The 17,179-nt window shown below is 37.7% G+C and overlaps 1 long non-coding RNA gene across 5 annotated transcripts; it reads right to left on the bottom strand.

The window, feature by feature from the left end:
* Window positions 1–892: 892 nt before the first annotated feature.
* Window positions 893–4,054, bottom strand: LOC139857159 (uncharacterized). 5 transcript variants are annotated; one of them, XR_011762873.1, is made up of 8 exons: window positions 3,864–4,054; window positions 3,670–3,798; window positions 3,409–3,573; window positions 2,956–3,095; window positions 2,134–2,213; window positions 1,987–2,047; window positions 1,545–1,652; window positions 893–1,262 (listed from the first exon to the last, which is right to left on the bottom strand). It is a non-coding gene; the product is annotated as an uncharacterized lncRNA (long non-coding RNA). The 5 variants fall into 5 exon arrangements; XR_011762771.1 differs by having other exon boundaries at window positions 3,409–3,591; window positions 3,670–4,054; XR_011763009.1 differs by having other exon boundaries at window positions 1,910–2,047; window positions 3,670–4,054.
* Between the last annotated feature and the right edge of the window lie 13,125 nt (window positions 4,055–17,179).

The following is a 17,179-nucleotide window of genomic DNA, read 5'->3' as shown; positions in this document are numbered from 1 at the left end:
TGGTAAAATCTGATTGGAAATTGGGTGATTAAAATAAATAAATAACATAAATTAATTAATTTTAAAATCACTCATTAGTTCCACTGTTTTTCACACCTAGCTTGTTTCCTTTTCGTCAGCAATATGACTGACGCATGTGACTGAAGCTGCGTTAATCAACCTTTCGTCCGTCAGTGTTTGTCCACATCATCTAACGAGAGAATTTAACGATGCGTTATATTTGGTCTTAGGCACCAAGATAAGTATATGTCAGTTATCTGGTTGTTTGTTTAGAAGTATTTATAGTTGCGTGTAATATTAATGTGTATAACTTGTTATTATTTTACATGTGAAGGTAATGAAATAATTTCACTAAAACCGCTACCATTACAAATATTTTTACGCCAAAAACTATATCTGTCTAATTTTTTTTTTTTCAAACGGCAGAAATTCTATTATGTTTACATGGTTATAAGATCACTCCAAAGGTCGTTAGCATGTTTTTGTAGTCTTTATTAACCTTTGAAAATTTTTCGATGGTCTTAGCTCATCAAAATTTACAAAAAGACAAGTAAAGACGAGTAGTGGTGGATCTTTGTTCATATAAGTTAGGTTTGTCTTTTGTAAAATTATTATAAGTTGAAAACCCAATAATGAAATAAAAGATTGGGTCACATAAAAGTTCAGTTCTTTAATCGTATATAATTAGAAAAAGGTTCCGTTGTTGCTATTGTGCTCTGCATCTTGGTAGTCGAAGTAGTAATGTTATATATAAATTACAACAGATGCAGTTTTAGCAGATACATATATATACATTACAAAAGATGCAGTTTTAGCATATACAAAAGATATAGATGCACATAAAAGAGTATTTTGGTAGTCGAAGTACTTACGTTATATATACATTAGTAGCTGCATTACAAAAGCCTTCATGGATTTGTTTGCAGGAATTATATACATAACTAGATGGAGGTCCGGTGGCCCACTCAGTTGGGCCAAATACTTGGGCCGAAAAAACAAAACTTGGGCCCAAGAAAACAAATTTTCTGAAAAAATAGGAAAATGACGAAACAGCTGACATAGTTATGATGTCGGTATGACGCCAGTGGTTACTATTCATAGTGGTTGGCTAGTATCCCTTTATATAGAACTAGAGTGAGGCCCGTCGCGCTTCGCTGCTAGTTTTCGAATATTTTTTTTGCAGTTACAGTAGATTGTCATTGTGTGTTGTTCGAATGGCAAATAGCGGATCTAGTAGTTGGTAACAAAAGCGTGTTGGCGTCCTGAAACAAAAGAACAGTGTTAAGACAATAGGTGTAATAATTTAGAGAGTTTCTATACAACCCATTTAGAGAGCGTCACTTTCTAAATTTCAAATATAACCTGGATGACGTGTTATAATGCAAATGTAACCCACTTTGACCCATTTCCATGAAAGTTTATCATAATTCTTCCCATTATTCATCTAAGTCGTATAATATTTCGAGTGATTGATTAATATGATATTACGGACATTTCCCTTTGAAGTAGTTCAGTGATATGTGATATAAAGAGAAGAATCTGACCTCCTTATTCTTTGACTCGGATAAACAGGATTACAAAAATCTTTGATAAATTGTATAGCCATATATAAGAGCCGAACCTCTTGGACCCATCCCAAGCTCTTGAATGACCTATTAATAAATTAAGATAAAGTTAGACGAAGTAAATAACGAATGATATAATGAGCTAGCATATTAATCATGATTGCTGAAGCACTATTATTACAAATTTACAAGAGTATTGTATTTCCTTCGGAACAAATTAAGAAGCTACATAAATAAAATTTAAAGTTTAGGCATATTCAATGGTTTGACCCATTTCCCTACTTTCTAACTTCTTTCCAATTGACCCATTTCAGATAAGATAGAACCCGAATAGCCCAACTTACATTTAAATGTTTGTGACCTCGATACGTATTTTGTGGAACGGGAAAATTAAGCTTTATACTTCATGTATAAAACTCACATGTATGCTAAAACGACTGCATGATGTGGACATTCTTCATTTTTCCTGATCAGCTATATATCTATAAGAGATGATATATATAATTCAGTTTGCTATGTCATGTTTTGTTGCATTGAACTCTTAAGTTTCTCAATCTAAATATCTAACCTTAACAGCAGCATTTTGTACGGCCTCTTTGAATCATAAACATGAATACAATAAATCCCTTCTGGCTTGATTACCCATATCTGTTAATGAACCAAAGAATAGTGTAAGCGTAGCTTCTATATGAAGTATGAAAGTATTTAATCAGTGACAAAATGGGCGGACAGGCAGAAAATCAAAATGGGTACAGATCGAAACAGGTTATTTGAACATTTCAGTACAGGTCAGGTTCACGGGTAAATGGATTAAATATGATTCAAAAACTATGCTACCAACCACAAATGCGCAGTCGTTTTCAAACCCAACAACTAGCAATAACATTACATGAAGCATAAGAAAAAAAAAAAAAAAAAAAAAAAACAACACAACAAATAAAAGACAACGCATTAGTCACCTGTTAACATATATAATAAATATCTTGTGTTTAAGATCAGGGTCTCTATCTCAACCTAAATCAATTATATAACTTTTCTAGGTTAACACATAACTAAGGCTATAACTTTTAATTCATTAGTTATCTATGTTTATTCCACTATAATAAATCAATGATGCATGTATAGACAATAGCAAATAACAGTAGCAGTAGCGCCGTAAATATCGACGATCACATTAGTATTTAAACAATATTTAAAGGCAGCTGAAAGCTCATTTCCTGATGCCAAGGGGAAGTACTATGGTTCAAACGAAAAAATACATCTAGACATTTTTTGAGTTGAGCACCTACAGAATTATTTAGGTATTTTTTTGTTTGGATTGTAGCAGCAGTAATAGTAGCTGCAAGTATTAAGAAACATATGTGTACATATGTTTTTGGCTAGAGTGTACCTCTGTATTCACTGACGCAACATGAAGAAGCGGCAATTATCAGTGTTCTTTCTAGTAATTCATAAGTCTTCATGTCGAACTGTGGTGCTTGTTCATTCCTTAAAGTTTAAGCTATTACTTTGTCAACAAAGTCTGTCATCCTACAGAAATACAAAGCAGATTAATACACATTATTATGTAAATAGCCCTCAACACTTACAGCATGATACTAAGTGGCAGCAACAAAAATGTGTGACAGATAATTTACTAAATAGTTTGCATCACCAAATCATCTTCCTTTGGTCCAGAAAGATGTAGAAGGTCATCTCTACTCCCTAAGGACACTCCTAGTTTTGATTAGAAGTTAAACAGTTCCGTCAAACATATATAAAGTTCGGAAAATTTATTCTAATCTTAATCTAGTATAGAGTTTATAAACAAATAAAAAAAAAAAAACAGTAACCAAAATCCGACCTAAACGATATGTAATATTGACGACCACAAAAAATGTTGAGGCGAAGCAACAACGGAAAGGGAACAGTGGCGACCGTCGGCAAGTAAACAGGTAGCAGCAATGACACGACATACCGGTTCGAATTCCATCACATCTTGACACCCCAATTACTGATAAAATCCTAACTTCCAACATTAAAATAACTTGTTATGAAAGGTTAATCAAACGATTGAAACAATTCAAACCCACTATTTGCAAGAAACCAGGAAATGAAACCCTACCTTTCAAACCCTGCTGGTGTCGATTACCGACCCAAAAAGAATGGAAAAACCCTAACCATTTATCGATCGTATCAAAGTCCAAGAATCGTTCGTGGAGCACATCGCACTTGACAGTCTTCGTCACCGACTCTGAAAGAATGGGAAGGTGCAGGTATGGTAGTGGTTACAAATAATGATACGGAGTAGAGCAGTACCTTTAATCGGTGACCTAGAAACCCATGTAAACATCGATTACCGCAGCAGCTTACGAAGACGATAACCCAATGTTTGGTTGTTAGAAGGGGAAAGAAATCGCTGGAAGGTTTGCAAGGGAGAAGCGGAAGCATGTAAGGGAAGGTAAATACACATGAAACAAAAAGACAGGAGTACCCCGTTACTGTTCATTCAGCTTCATTCAGCTTGGCTGTTATACTTATTACAGAATAAAAGGTAGATACAAGTCTACAGCAAAAGCTTCATAGTATAATGTAGTATTTGTTAGTCCTTTTTCTTTTTCGTTGTGTCTGAGCTGCTACACAAACCTTTGAAAATTATGGATCAATGGAAAGCAAGTGAAAAGGGACAAAAGATATGTACCAAATCAAACATACATCATGTATTCAAATAGTTCATATATTAACTATCAGGAATATGTAAACAGGCTCAGCTGATAAACATTACACATGTTCATTGATCATAAAAAAATATCCATAATAAGCAAACATGAAAGAATTAACCTCTTTTCAAATATGTAGTAACCAATAATATACCATCAATACTGAATTAGCCATCCTTTCAGATATGAAGCAACTTAAAAATGGCTTCAGGCACATAAAACTACTCATAAGGTTATACATTCGATACATGATGTTAAATAAACCTAATATATTATACCTCCAATGTTGACAACCTGTGAGTACGCATTCTCTATCACATACAACAGATCCTATTTTATACTCCTATGATACATGTATTCCACCATGATATATGAATTCTTGATATATGCATAATATATTAATATCCCATATTTTATACTCCTATTCGGAATACTTACATTTATAATTTTATAACGAAAATACCCTTGAGTATTCGCTATACTTGTATACCATTCATTTGGCATACATTTTCACTGCAGTGGCGGAACTTGAACCCGGATACAGATGGGGCGAGTGTAAAAATTTAATAAAATTTTCAAAACTAAAAAAAAACCTTATTTTTTGGTAAAAAAAAAATAGTGTAAACTTTTTTTCCCCGTTAAATTCAGATGGGGCGGATACCCCTTTTGTAATACACTAAGTTCCGCCCTCAATTTTCAGGCTTACTTCCATCTTTACATATTTTATACGTTTTTCTTAGTACGTGTTTAATATCTAATCTAATGAAAAATACTTGAGCATCACTATGCAACCAATCACAATCATATACAAGCCTACACCTCCATCGTTTAAATCAACAGCATTAAGGCACACAAAAACCTGCTTTCAACTCCACAAAATTTAGGGCAACGTCGTGGATTTCTAGTTAGGTGTTTGTTACAGATGTTTTGCTGCAATTTGGGCTCCTGAGCCCAATAACGATGTTGGGTATCTTTTTAGGTGTTGTTTGATGCTTATGTCTTGTTGACTGTCGGCCCAACAACGAGTGGACTCCTAAGCCTAGTCAATGTTGGGCTTAGTGTTTCATTTAGGTGTTTTTTTTCGATGTTCTTTCAATTTCCATCATTTCTTTTGGGCTCACACGCCTCTTTCAATGTAATATGTTGATATTCTTCATCGTTCCGATGAAGGTTTAATTAATATATTTTTTTCGCCTTTAAAAAAAAAAAAAAAAAAAAAAAAAAAAAAAAAAACTCCACAAAATTTAATACTCGTAGCTTGCTAGTGTCAAGCACTTCAGATTATCTATTTATATATTAAGCATTTAATCAAACCATTGGAATGCAGTAGGAGTATAAACCGGCATTTGTTGGTTATAAAAATTATGCATTTTACAAAAAACAACCTGCACTTACCTTATTAGCGATTTTGAAGAAGATTTGGCAGTCCATCCGCTTTACTTTGAGTATTACCCGATGTATCACTAAAACAACTTCCACCAACATTAGTAGTTGTTGTTATCAAAATTTAATATGGAGCGATAAATTAAATCAATAATGAAATCTATCTATGAGTAAAAATTGTATCCCAACCAAGATCAAAAGAAAACTGCATGCTTCAGTTTCAATTAATAAGATTCAAATCAGTCAACTATAGATTAAGTAGACTCAGACCAAAAATTAGGGGTTCGAGACAAAAGGAGATTTGAAATCCGCCATGGCTGCAAACACACAGTTGCACCAATTATATGCCTTCTGGGTGTTGCCCCGCCAAGATACGGGCCGGATATCTAATATCCTATAGTTGCCCCGCCTAGAAACAGGGCGGATATCCAATATCCGTTAAACATCTAACCTGATATTTACAATGATCATCACCAGCCTTTTTGGCCATATATTAATACCATCCATTCATTCTAATTGCGAGCAGTAAGCAACTTATATATGTAAATTTACAATCAAGAAAACATTGGTTACCATGGCTGCAACTCATTGGTTGCCCCACCATGTGTTAACCAAAGCAACAAATGACCATATTAGGGGGAAATCAGCAGCAAAAAACGACAACCAAATGCCAGAGGTCAGAGTAACTCCAAACCACTTCCAAACCTAACTAACAAATTAGAAGCTACCATGTGTCAACTAAAGCAGCAAACGACCGGATTAAGAGAAAATTAGCAGCACAAAACTACAACCAAGGGTTTGGCTGTTATTAATATGGATAATAACCATCCCAACTAACAGACAACAATTCAATTGATAAAATTAGGGTTACAATTTGCAGAAACCTCAATCGGAAAACTTACTACCAACAGATGACAACATGAAAGAACTCACATATAGATAAATCGATGCGGTTTAATGATAACAAAATGAGTAAGATGTACAGAATTATTAGATTAAAATCGAAACACTAAACCTCTCGAATCTATCGTGAAAGTAAGAACCATAGATACAATTACAAAACGATTACCTAGGGTTTTATACGATGTGATAAACAATAAAATTCATGATTTGCTAAAAGCCAGACATCAATTCAGTATAAACAAAGATCGCCGTTAAGATTGATTATCATAATTGTCGCAGAAGGAATCAAACACAGAAGAAAGAAGAGGTAGTCTGGATGGGTAGTTGAGTAAATTTAGCGATTAAATGTCTGGTTTTTTTAGCAAATCATGAATTTTATTGTTTATCACATCGTATAAAACCCTAGGTAATCGTTTTGTAATTGTATCTATGGTTCTTACTTTCACGATAGATTCGAGAGGTTTAGTGTTTCGATTTTAATCTAATAATTCTGTACATCTTACTCATTTTGTTATCATTAAACCGCATCGATTTATCTATATGTGAGTTCTTTCATGTTGTCATCTGTTGGTAGTAAGTTTTCCGATTGAGGTTTCTGCAAATTGTAACCCTAATTTTATCAATTGAATTGTTGTCTGTTAGTTGGGATGGTTATTATCCATATTAATAACAGCCAAACCCTTGGTTGTAGTTTTGTGCTGCTAATTTTCTCTTAATCCGGTCGTTTGCTGCTTTAGTTGACACATGGTAGCTTCTAATTTGTTAGTTAGGTTTGGAAGTGGTTTGGAGTTACTCTGACCTCTGGCATTTGGTTGTCGTTTTTTGCTGCTGATTTCCCCCTAATATGGTCATTTGTTGCTTTGGTTAACACATGGTGGGGCAACCAATGAGTTGCAGCCATGGTAACCAATGTTTTCTTGATTGTAAATTTACATATATAAGTTGCTTACTGCTCGCAATTAGAATGAATGGATGGTAGTAATATATGGCCAAAAAGGCTGGTGATGATCATTGTAAATATCAAGTTAGATGTTTAACGGATATTGGATATCCGCCCTGTTTCTAGGCGGGGCAACTATAGGATATTAGATATCCGGCCCGTATCTTGGCGGGGCAATACCCAGAAGGCATATAATTGGTGCAACTGTGTGTGTTTGCAGTCATGGCGGATTTCGAATCTCCTTTTGTCTCGAACCCCTAATTTTTGGTCCGAGTCTACTTAATCTATAGTTGACTTATTTGAATCTTATTAATTGAAACTGAAGCATGCAGTTTTCTTTTGATCTTGGTTGGGATATAATTTTTACTCATAGATAGATTTCATTGTTGATTTAATTTACCGCTCCATATTAAATTTTGATAACAACTACTAATGTTGGTGGAAGTTGTTTTTGTGATATCCATATATCCATATCCATTTAATTTTTGTTCATCCATATCCATATCCATATCCATTTAGTTTCAGTTCATCCATTCATATCCATATCTAATGGATTAAGCGAGTTAATGGATATCCGATGGATATAAATTTTTTTTTATAATATTTTCGAATATGCGATTAAAATAAAACCGTATTATAGCAAAATTAAATATAACATGACATACTTAAAATATATCTATAAGAATGTGGAATCTTTGTCGAAGATATAACAATATTTGTTAAATTTATTATAAAACATAGATAATGAAAATTGAAATATGAAATGTGTAAGTTTATTTTGTTAGATACGCGTGCTTTATGGTAATATATTATAGTTATTTCATTATAGGGTTGAAACAAAATGTAAATCTAACGGTAAATGAACTTGTAATGGTAAATATATAAGTATATATCTATATTAATGTATTCGTATATGTATTTCGGGTGGTAATGGATATATCCATGGATGAAACTTTTCATCCATATCAATATCCATATCCATTTAGGTTCATCCATATCCGTATCCATATCCATTTAAGTTCATCCATATCCATCACGAAGCGGGTGGATCGGGTGGATATCCACCGGATCGGGTGGCCATTGCATCCCTATACGTAGGTAGGGATGGCAAGGGTGATAACGAATGCATATCCATATTCATATCTATATCCATATCCATATCCATATCCATATCCATTTAGTTATTTTTTATCCATAGTCATATTCATATTCATATTCATATTTATTTAATTTCAGGTCATCCATATCCAGTCGATTAAGCGGTTTAATTAATATCCAATGAATATTTAAAAAAATGTAATAATACTTTATAATATGCATAAAACAAAAATGTAGTATAGTAAAAATAAATATAATATGACATAATTAAAATATATCCATAAGAATATGTAATATTTGTCGAAAATATAACAAAATTTGTTAAATTTACTATAAAATATAGATTATGAAAAACTAAATATGAAAATTGTAAGTTTATTTTGTTAGATTTAAGTATTTTATTATAATATATTATAGTTATGTAACAACCCGACTTTTTCAACTTGTTTTTGTGCCTTGTGTTTTTGCGAAACTGCGTATTTTGTGCGTACTGTGCTACCTTATACTCTGGAATCTTTATACACATGGCTTACTTTCATTTATGTGATAAAACGTGCCTTTAAGTACGTAGGATACTTAACTTGATCACCGAAAGCCTTTATGACCGTTAGTGTCACTTGACGTTACGAACAAACTGCGTACTGCGTACACGTTTAACTTTTGTCGTAATCGGAATATTATGACTACGAAATCTTAATTATTATTTTATAATAATAATTACTTGGGTTTTTGGATGCTTAATTACACGTAGTAATTTACTTATGCTTACTAGTTAGTCTTGTTGGACTTTCTACCTTGTTGGGCCTTAGCCCACCCTACACTAGTTAGTGGACTATTTAATTAGCCCAATTATAAATAGCTAGTGATCCATTAATATGTAAGACAAATGCCCATTTATTAGAGGGAACATACTAGCATTTATGTCAAGTATTATCCTTAATGTTGCATGGGATCCTAACATAAGCACCAACTTTAGACAACCATTAACCAAAAAGCAAAAGTTGGTCTCCCTTGTCCCCCCCCACCCCCAAAATCACGGCCACCTTAACCCACCCACACCCTCACCACCTATAAATACAAGCCTTATTCCATCCATTTTACACTTGCTTTCATTTGTAATTTACACACACTCACTCTCTAATTCTTTCTCTAGTTCTTTCTCTCTCTAAAAAGTGTAAGTATTGATTTTCTTCTTCTTCTTCCTCTCTCTCTCATGAATTCATCATCATCATCATCATCATGAGTCTAGCTTTTTAGCTTTTGATCTTGATTACATCTTGTAGATTCAAACATGGATTTGAATCCTTCAAGAACATGGAAGATTCAAGCTTTCTAGCTTTGAATCTTCACCTACTTTGTAGATCTATATCTTTTAACTTTAATCTTTCTATTTTGTTATAAAGATTCAAACTTGTGTTTGTAATTTTCATGTAACTTAAAGATCTAAGCTTTATGCTTCAAGTTCTTCAAGAACACTAAAGGTTCAAGCTTTCTAGCTTTGTGACCTTATAACTTGTGTGAAAGGGATCCAAGCTCTCTAGCTTAGGGTTTCATTACTTTATTTGACTTAGATTATGTTCATACTTGCTTGATTGAAGTAAAGTTTGTAGCTTTAGTTGAAAATGTAACTTGTAATTGTGTTAAGACTAAGGATATGATGTAACCTTGGTTCATCATCCATCTAAGACTCTTAAATGAGTTGTGTTATTACTTGGTCTTAACATATTGTGTGTTGATGGTAGAATCTTGGTCAAGGTGATGCTAACCCATCAACGAGTTGTACACTTGAAGCTACAAGCATCAATGATGAGAACCGTGATGAGCATCAAGCACTAAGAACCCCACCGGAGCACCTTGCTTACTGTTTTCGGGATCTGATCAGACCACCTGGGCTACTGGAAAGTTAATTTTCAGTTAGTTCGGTTCGAGTAGATGATTTTCCATTTAGACCTTGTCTTAATCCGAGTTATGGTTTAAGATTTATGGCCTTCCGAAAGTCACTACACCCTATTAACGTTGAAATTTCTGACCTACTCGCACTTAAACCGTCGCCACGGTCAAACAAAGACGAGTTAGGTTCTGAAAATTGGTCAGCGGTTAGGGGACTCATATACGCAGCCATAGCCACTGATTACGCGTCTTTTCGTTTTGTATAGAGGTCGTAGAAGCTGACTGAAGTTAGCCTATTGTTTCGATCTCTATTCTTGTCAAACTTACTTAGCTTTTATGATGATGAATGATGATGATGATGACACTTAAACTTATTTTATGCACTATTAGAACTTATGAGGATAACATACTGACCTAGTAACCTTTGACTTAGTTTTACGACCTTTCGGACCGACTTACTACTTGCGTACTTTCATTATCGACTTTACCGCTGTTATCACTGTGAGTTATAGCATCCCTTTTTACTTTAACTATTTTGGGACTGAGAATACATGCGCTTTTTACGTTTTACATACTAGGCATGAGTACTTAAACTTTATATATGTGTGGGTTATACAACGGCATAAACTTTCCCCTTAGCTCGGTAACGTTTAGTCATTGATTTTTGAACCGGTGAACGCGAATCTTAGATATGGATCCATAGGGGTTGACATCCCCACTCGGGCTAGTCGCGCTAGCATTTAACGGGTGTTTAATACTTCGTAATCATACGCACTCGCCAATTGTACTTTTAGGGGGTTATAAACGTTAAGTTAGTTACCAAGTGCCCACCGTTAAACATATACTTTTCATACTGTTTTGGAACACTGAAATCTCGTGGCCTACCTTACATTACTGTTACAACTTAAACTATAGCTCACCAACATTATTGTTGACGTTTTTAAGCATGTTTTCTTAGGTGCTTAGAGGTTTGTTGCTTCCGCTGTTTAGGCTTGCTGTCTTGGTGTTTAAACTTGCTGTTAAGGACCTGCTGTGCTAGAATTCCGCTGCATAACTTAGAGATGTCTCAATCATGGAACTTTTCTTTTACATTCGTAGTTTATGTTATTTTCAAATAATGACTTTGTAACGACCTTTGTGTCACGCTATCTTTTGTAAACGCTATCTTTTTATGAATGCAAAACTGGTTTTCAAACAGCATATAGTATTTGACCGTGTAAAGATCCTGTTTATGACGAATCGTACACGATGGTTTTGTATGGGGCGTCACATTTGGTATCAGAGCATTGGTTGTAGGGAATTAGGTTGCATTAGTGAGTCTAGACCGGACCGAGTAGGATTCACTAATAGGACTAATCTACAACTTGCTAGTTTACTTGTTTCTGCGAAACTTACTGCATGCTTCTGCTTACTTTTACTGCTTTATGACGTATACTGCTACTTGATTTTCATTACTGCATGCTACTATCTGCTTTCGATTGCATGATACTTCTGTACGATTTGCTATTATTGCCATGCTATTTACTGCTATAGATAATCTAGACTGTCGTAGTTAATTTGCCTAATACGTGCTTGCTTTATGACTTACTGACATGGAAAAAGTTATTTTTCCCTGTTCAGATGTCGGATGTCCCGCCCGTTATCATTTTGGAGAGCGACTCAGACTCACCCTCCACCTCGCCTGCCATTGTTGCCGATTCACAGATCCCGTCGTCGACACACTTCAGTGACTCTGGCACTTCGTCCTCTGGAGCCAGTGGCCATGCACCCGACCCAGCGATCACCTCAGACGGACACGAGGATCCACCGAAGATTCCAGCTCCACTCATCCCAGGACCCTCGGAGCCACAACACCATTCCGGTGGTGTTGTGATTCCCGGGGAATACGGGGACGTTCCGTTCCGTAACGAGCATAACCATTGGGCTAGACGCCTTCCTGATGGGCGTGTTGTGCCGATCCCACCTTTCAGATATTGGATTATGACTACCAGCTGAGCAGAGCCACCTATAGCTGTTTTCAACGACTCATCATCTGACGACTCATCCTCTGATGACTCCAGTGACGAGGATTCCGACGAGGACCCTGAGGAGGCGCCCGTGCAGCCACCCTCTACCCCGCCGAAGAAGCGGTATTGTTTCGATGGTACCTTTATTTCAGGGGTTAACAGAGGTAGGTCGTCCGTTAACACACACGGACTGAGGACTAGGGTCACCGACTGCAAGCGGGTTGTGCCGTATCCTGCCGATCCATTCGTGCGTAAGGCTTATCATTACGCACCATCTACTTCTGGCGCTGGACCGTCTGCACCACCTGCACCACCTGTACCGACTGCACCGCCTACCCCACCATCTCCCTCCGTCGATGAACTGACGAGGGAAGTGGAGATCCTCCGTGCTCGGATAACTGAGCTCGAGGACCAGATATCCCACGTAATGGACATCCTTTACCCACCGTCACCATAGGGCATTGTAGTAGATTTCATTATGTAATCTCGTTTGTAGTTTCATTTTTTACTCATGTATTGTGCGAACCTATGCGGAGGTATGCAACTTATTATTAATGAATGGAACTTAGTGTTGTTTACTTTTTGCACGGTGTTCTAATTACGTTACTGTATGATGATTCTGTAGTATCTGTACCTAGTTGCATTACTTAAGTTACCATGTGTTGCGTTGATTCCATGTTGGTTTCCATATACTATATTATTATTTATTAAATGCTGGATTTTGACTTAAGTCAAAATTTTATTTAGAAGAGCAATGGCAAACGGAAGAGCAGTGCCCACAGCAGCACAAATTGAGGAAATGATTGCTGAAAGAGTAGCTGCAGCTATTGTGGAAATCAACCCACAAGCTCCACCAGTTTACCAGCCCATTCGTAACGGGTGTACATATAAGGAGTTTCAAAGCTGCAAGCCCCACAACTTTAGTGGTACTGAGGGGCCAGTTGGATTGACTAGGTGGTTTGAGAAACTAGAAGCTGTGTTCCGTGTAAGCAACTGCTCAGAGACGAACAAAACCAAGTATGCCTCCTGTACGCTGTCGGACGGCGCCCTAACCTGGTGGAACACACTTGCTTAGGCCAAAGGTATTGACGAGGCTTATGCTACTCCTTGGGAAGAATTTAAGGGAGCCATGATCGAAGAATACTGCCCCAGAACAGAGATACAGAAAATGGAGGCTGAGTTCTGGGAGTTGAAGGTTGTGGGAAACGATCTTGATGGTTACAACTGTAGGTATCTGGAATTAGAGCTGATGTGTCCCACGATGGTTACCCCGGAGTTTAAGAGAATGGAACGATACTTGTGGGGACTTCCCAAGTCCATTCAGGGAAATTTCACCTCTTCTAAGCCACCCAACGTCCCGGAAGCCATGCGCATGGTGCACAACCTGATGAACCAGATCACCCACAAGGAACCTGAGAAAGCGAAATCAGAATCGGGGACTAGTCATGAGAAGCGTAAGTGGGATGGAAACAAGGGAAAGGTCTTTGATCAAAACCAAGCTAAGAGGCATGAGGGTTTCAAGGGAAACAACGACTGGAGGAACTCCAACCCGACCCCTAGCTCGAACCCCAACTACAAGGGTACTCTACCGCAGTGCAAGAGGTGCTACAAGCATTATACAGGGTATTGTAATATGGTCTGTGAAAAGTGCAAAAGGACAGGGCATATTGGTAAGGACTGCAAGATTCCCACCCCAACAGTGAAGACAAACCCTACTGGACCAAGGCAGTGCTATGAGTGCGGACAACAGGGCCATTTCAGGAATGAATGTCCCAACAAGAGAAAGGACGGCGGGCCAGTGCGTGGAAGAGCTTTCAATGTAAACGCAAGGGATGTCCGTGAGAACCCCGACTTGGTTACAGGTATATTCACTATCAACAATCTATTAGCTTCTGTCCTATTTGATACTGGTGCCGATAGGAGCTATGTTTGTAGACACTTTTGTTCTAAGATAGATTGGTCGTTAGTTCCTTTAAAGGAGAGTATGCTTGTTGAGGTAGCCAATGGAAAACTTGAGAAAGTTGACCAAATTGGCCGATGAGCTATTATCAACATAGCTGGTGCGAATTTCGAGATTGACTTGATACCCATCAAATTGGGAAGCTTTGATGTGATTGTCGGTATGGATTGGTTGACCAAAGTAAGGGCCGACATTATCTGTGGAGATAAAGCTCTTCGTATACCCCACGGAGATGGTGAGCTACTGATTATTTACGGAGAGAGATGTAGTTCGAAGCTGAACCTCATTAGTTGCATGAAAGCACAAAAGATCATGAAGAAAGGACGTCTTGCTGTTTTAGCACATGTGAAAATGTTAGAAGCCGAGGTGAAGAGTGTGAATGATGTACGAATTGTGAACGAATTTCCCGATGTCTTTCCGGAAGAATTGCCTGGATTACCGCCACCGAGAGCAGTGGAGTTCCAGATCGATCTAGTGCCGGTAGCTGCACCCATAGCTCGCGCACCTTATCGACTAGCACCTTCCGAACTGCAAGAGTTGCGGAGTCAACTGCAGGAATTGCTAGACCATGGATTTATCCAACCGAGTTCATTGCCTTGGGGTGCACCTGTTTTATTCGTGAAGAAGAAGGACGTATCTATCCGCATGTGTATCGATTATCGTGAGCGGAACAAGTTGACGATTAAGAATCGGTATCCCCTTCCCAGAATTGGCGATCTTTTCGATCAGCTGCAAGGATCCAACGTTTATTCCAAGATCGATTTGCGATCCGGTTATCACCAATTGAGGGTGAAGGAGAGTGATGTAATGAAAACTGCGTTTAGAACCCGTTATGGTCATTATGAGTTTCTTGTGATGCCATTCGGTTTAACCAACGCACCTGCCGTATTTATGGATCTCATGAATCGAGTATGCAAGCCATATCTGGACAAGTTCATTATCGTTTTCATAGATGATATCCTCATCTATTCCCGAAGTGAAGAAGAACATGAACAACATCTTCGACTAGTATTGGAACTCTTGAGACAAGAGCAACTTTATGCCAAATTCTCCAAGTGTGAATTTTGGTTGAAGGAAGTTCAATTTCTGGGTCATATTGTGAGTGATCAAGGTATCAAAGTTGATCCCGCAAAGATCGAAGCTATAGCAAGTGGGAAACCCCCACTACTCCGACTCACATCCGCCAATTTCTAGGTCTTGCCGGTTACTACCGAATATTTATTGAAGGTTTCTCTCTGATTTCACGTCCTTTGACCGCACTGACTCACAAAGGGAAGAAGTTCGTTTGGGAAAAAGAACACGAATCAGCATTTCAAAACTTGAAGCAGAAATTGACCACCGCACCTATCTTATCTCTTCCTGAAGGCAGTGATGATTTCGTCGTATATTGTGATGCCTCGAAAAATGGTTTTGGTTGCGTATTGATGCAAAGATCGAAGGTTATTGCCTATGTTTCTCATCAACTAAAGATTCACGAGCGAAACTACACTACTCACGACCTTGAGCTTGGAGCCGTTGTCTTTGCGCTCAAATTGTGGAGACACTATCTTTATGGAACTAAAAGTACCATCTTCACCGATCACAAAAGCCTTCAGCACATATTCGATCAGAAACAACTGAACATGAGGCAGCGACGATGGATCGAGACGCTGAACGACTATGATTGTGAACTTCGTTACCATCCTGGAAAGGCAAATGTTGTAGCCGATGCCCTGAGCCAAAAGGAGAGGATGGTACCTCTTCGTGTCCGCACCTTGAACATCACCATTCATTCAAATCTCAATAGTCAGATCCGAGTATTCCAGGATGAGGCTCTCAAAGAGGAGAATATTTCTTAAGAACACTTGAACATTCTAGTTTCACAATTCGAGGTTAAGGAGACTGGAATCCGAAGCTTTGCCGGAAGGATTTGGGTACCTAGTTATGGAGATCTACGGAGCCTCATACTAGATGAAGCCCACAAGTCGAGATATTCGATTCATCCAGGAGCCGGTAAAATGTACCACGATATCAAGGAACAGTATTGGTGGCCTAATCTTAAGAAGGATATTGCAACTTACGTTGGTAAGTGTTTGACTTGCTCGAAAGTTAAGGCCGAACATCAAAGGCCATCTGGATTACTTCAACAACCGGAAATCCTGCAATGGAAGTGGGAAAGGATAACGATGGACTTCATCACAAAGCTACGGAAGACGGTAGGCGGTTATGATACCATCTGGGTTATTATTGACCGACTTACCAAATCTGCACACTTCTTAGCCATGAAGGAAATGGATACGATGGAGAGACTCGCTCAACTATACATCAAAGAGGTTGTATCCAGTCATGGTGTGCCCTTATCGATTATCTCAGATCGCGATACCCGTTTTGCTTCTAGATTTTAGCGTTCTTTGCAAGAAGCCTTGGGAACTCGTCTCGACATGAGCACCGCGTATCACCCGTAGACCGACGGTCAGAGCGAACGAACAATTCAGACTTTGGAGGACATGTTGCGTGCCTATGTTATTGACTTCGGAAAGGCTTGGGAGAGACATTTGCCGCTAGCTGAATTCTCTTACAACAACAGTTATCATTCGAGTATTAATACTGCACCTTTTGAAGCGTTGTATGGCAGCAAGTGCCATTCTCCTATTTGTTGGGCCGAATTAGGCGAAAAGCAAATCACCGGACCCGAGGTAGTCCATGAAACAACGGAGAAGATTGTCCAAATTCAAGCGAGACTTAAGGCGGCCCGA

Source organism: Rutidosis leptorrhynchoides, chromosome 1 (assembly GCF_046630445.1).
Source record: "Rutidosis leptorrhynchoides isolate AG116_Rl617_1_P2 chromosome 1, CSIRO_AGI_Rlap_v1, whole genome shotgun sequence".
Taxonomy (NCBI): Eukaryota; Viridiplantae; Streptophyta; class Magnoliopsida; order Asterales; family Asteraceae; genus Rutidosis; species Rutidosis leptorrhynchoides.
The sequence above is the reverse complement of the archived record's forward strand: the minus strand, read 5'-3'. Positions and strand labels throughout refer to the sequence as shown.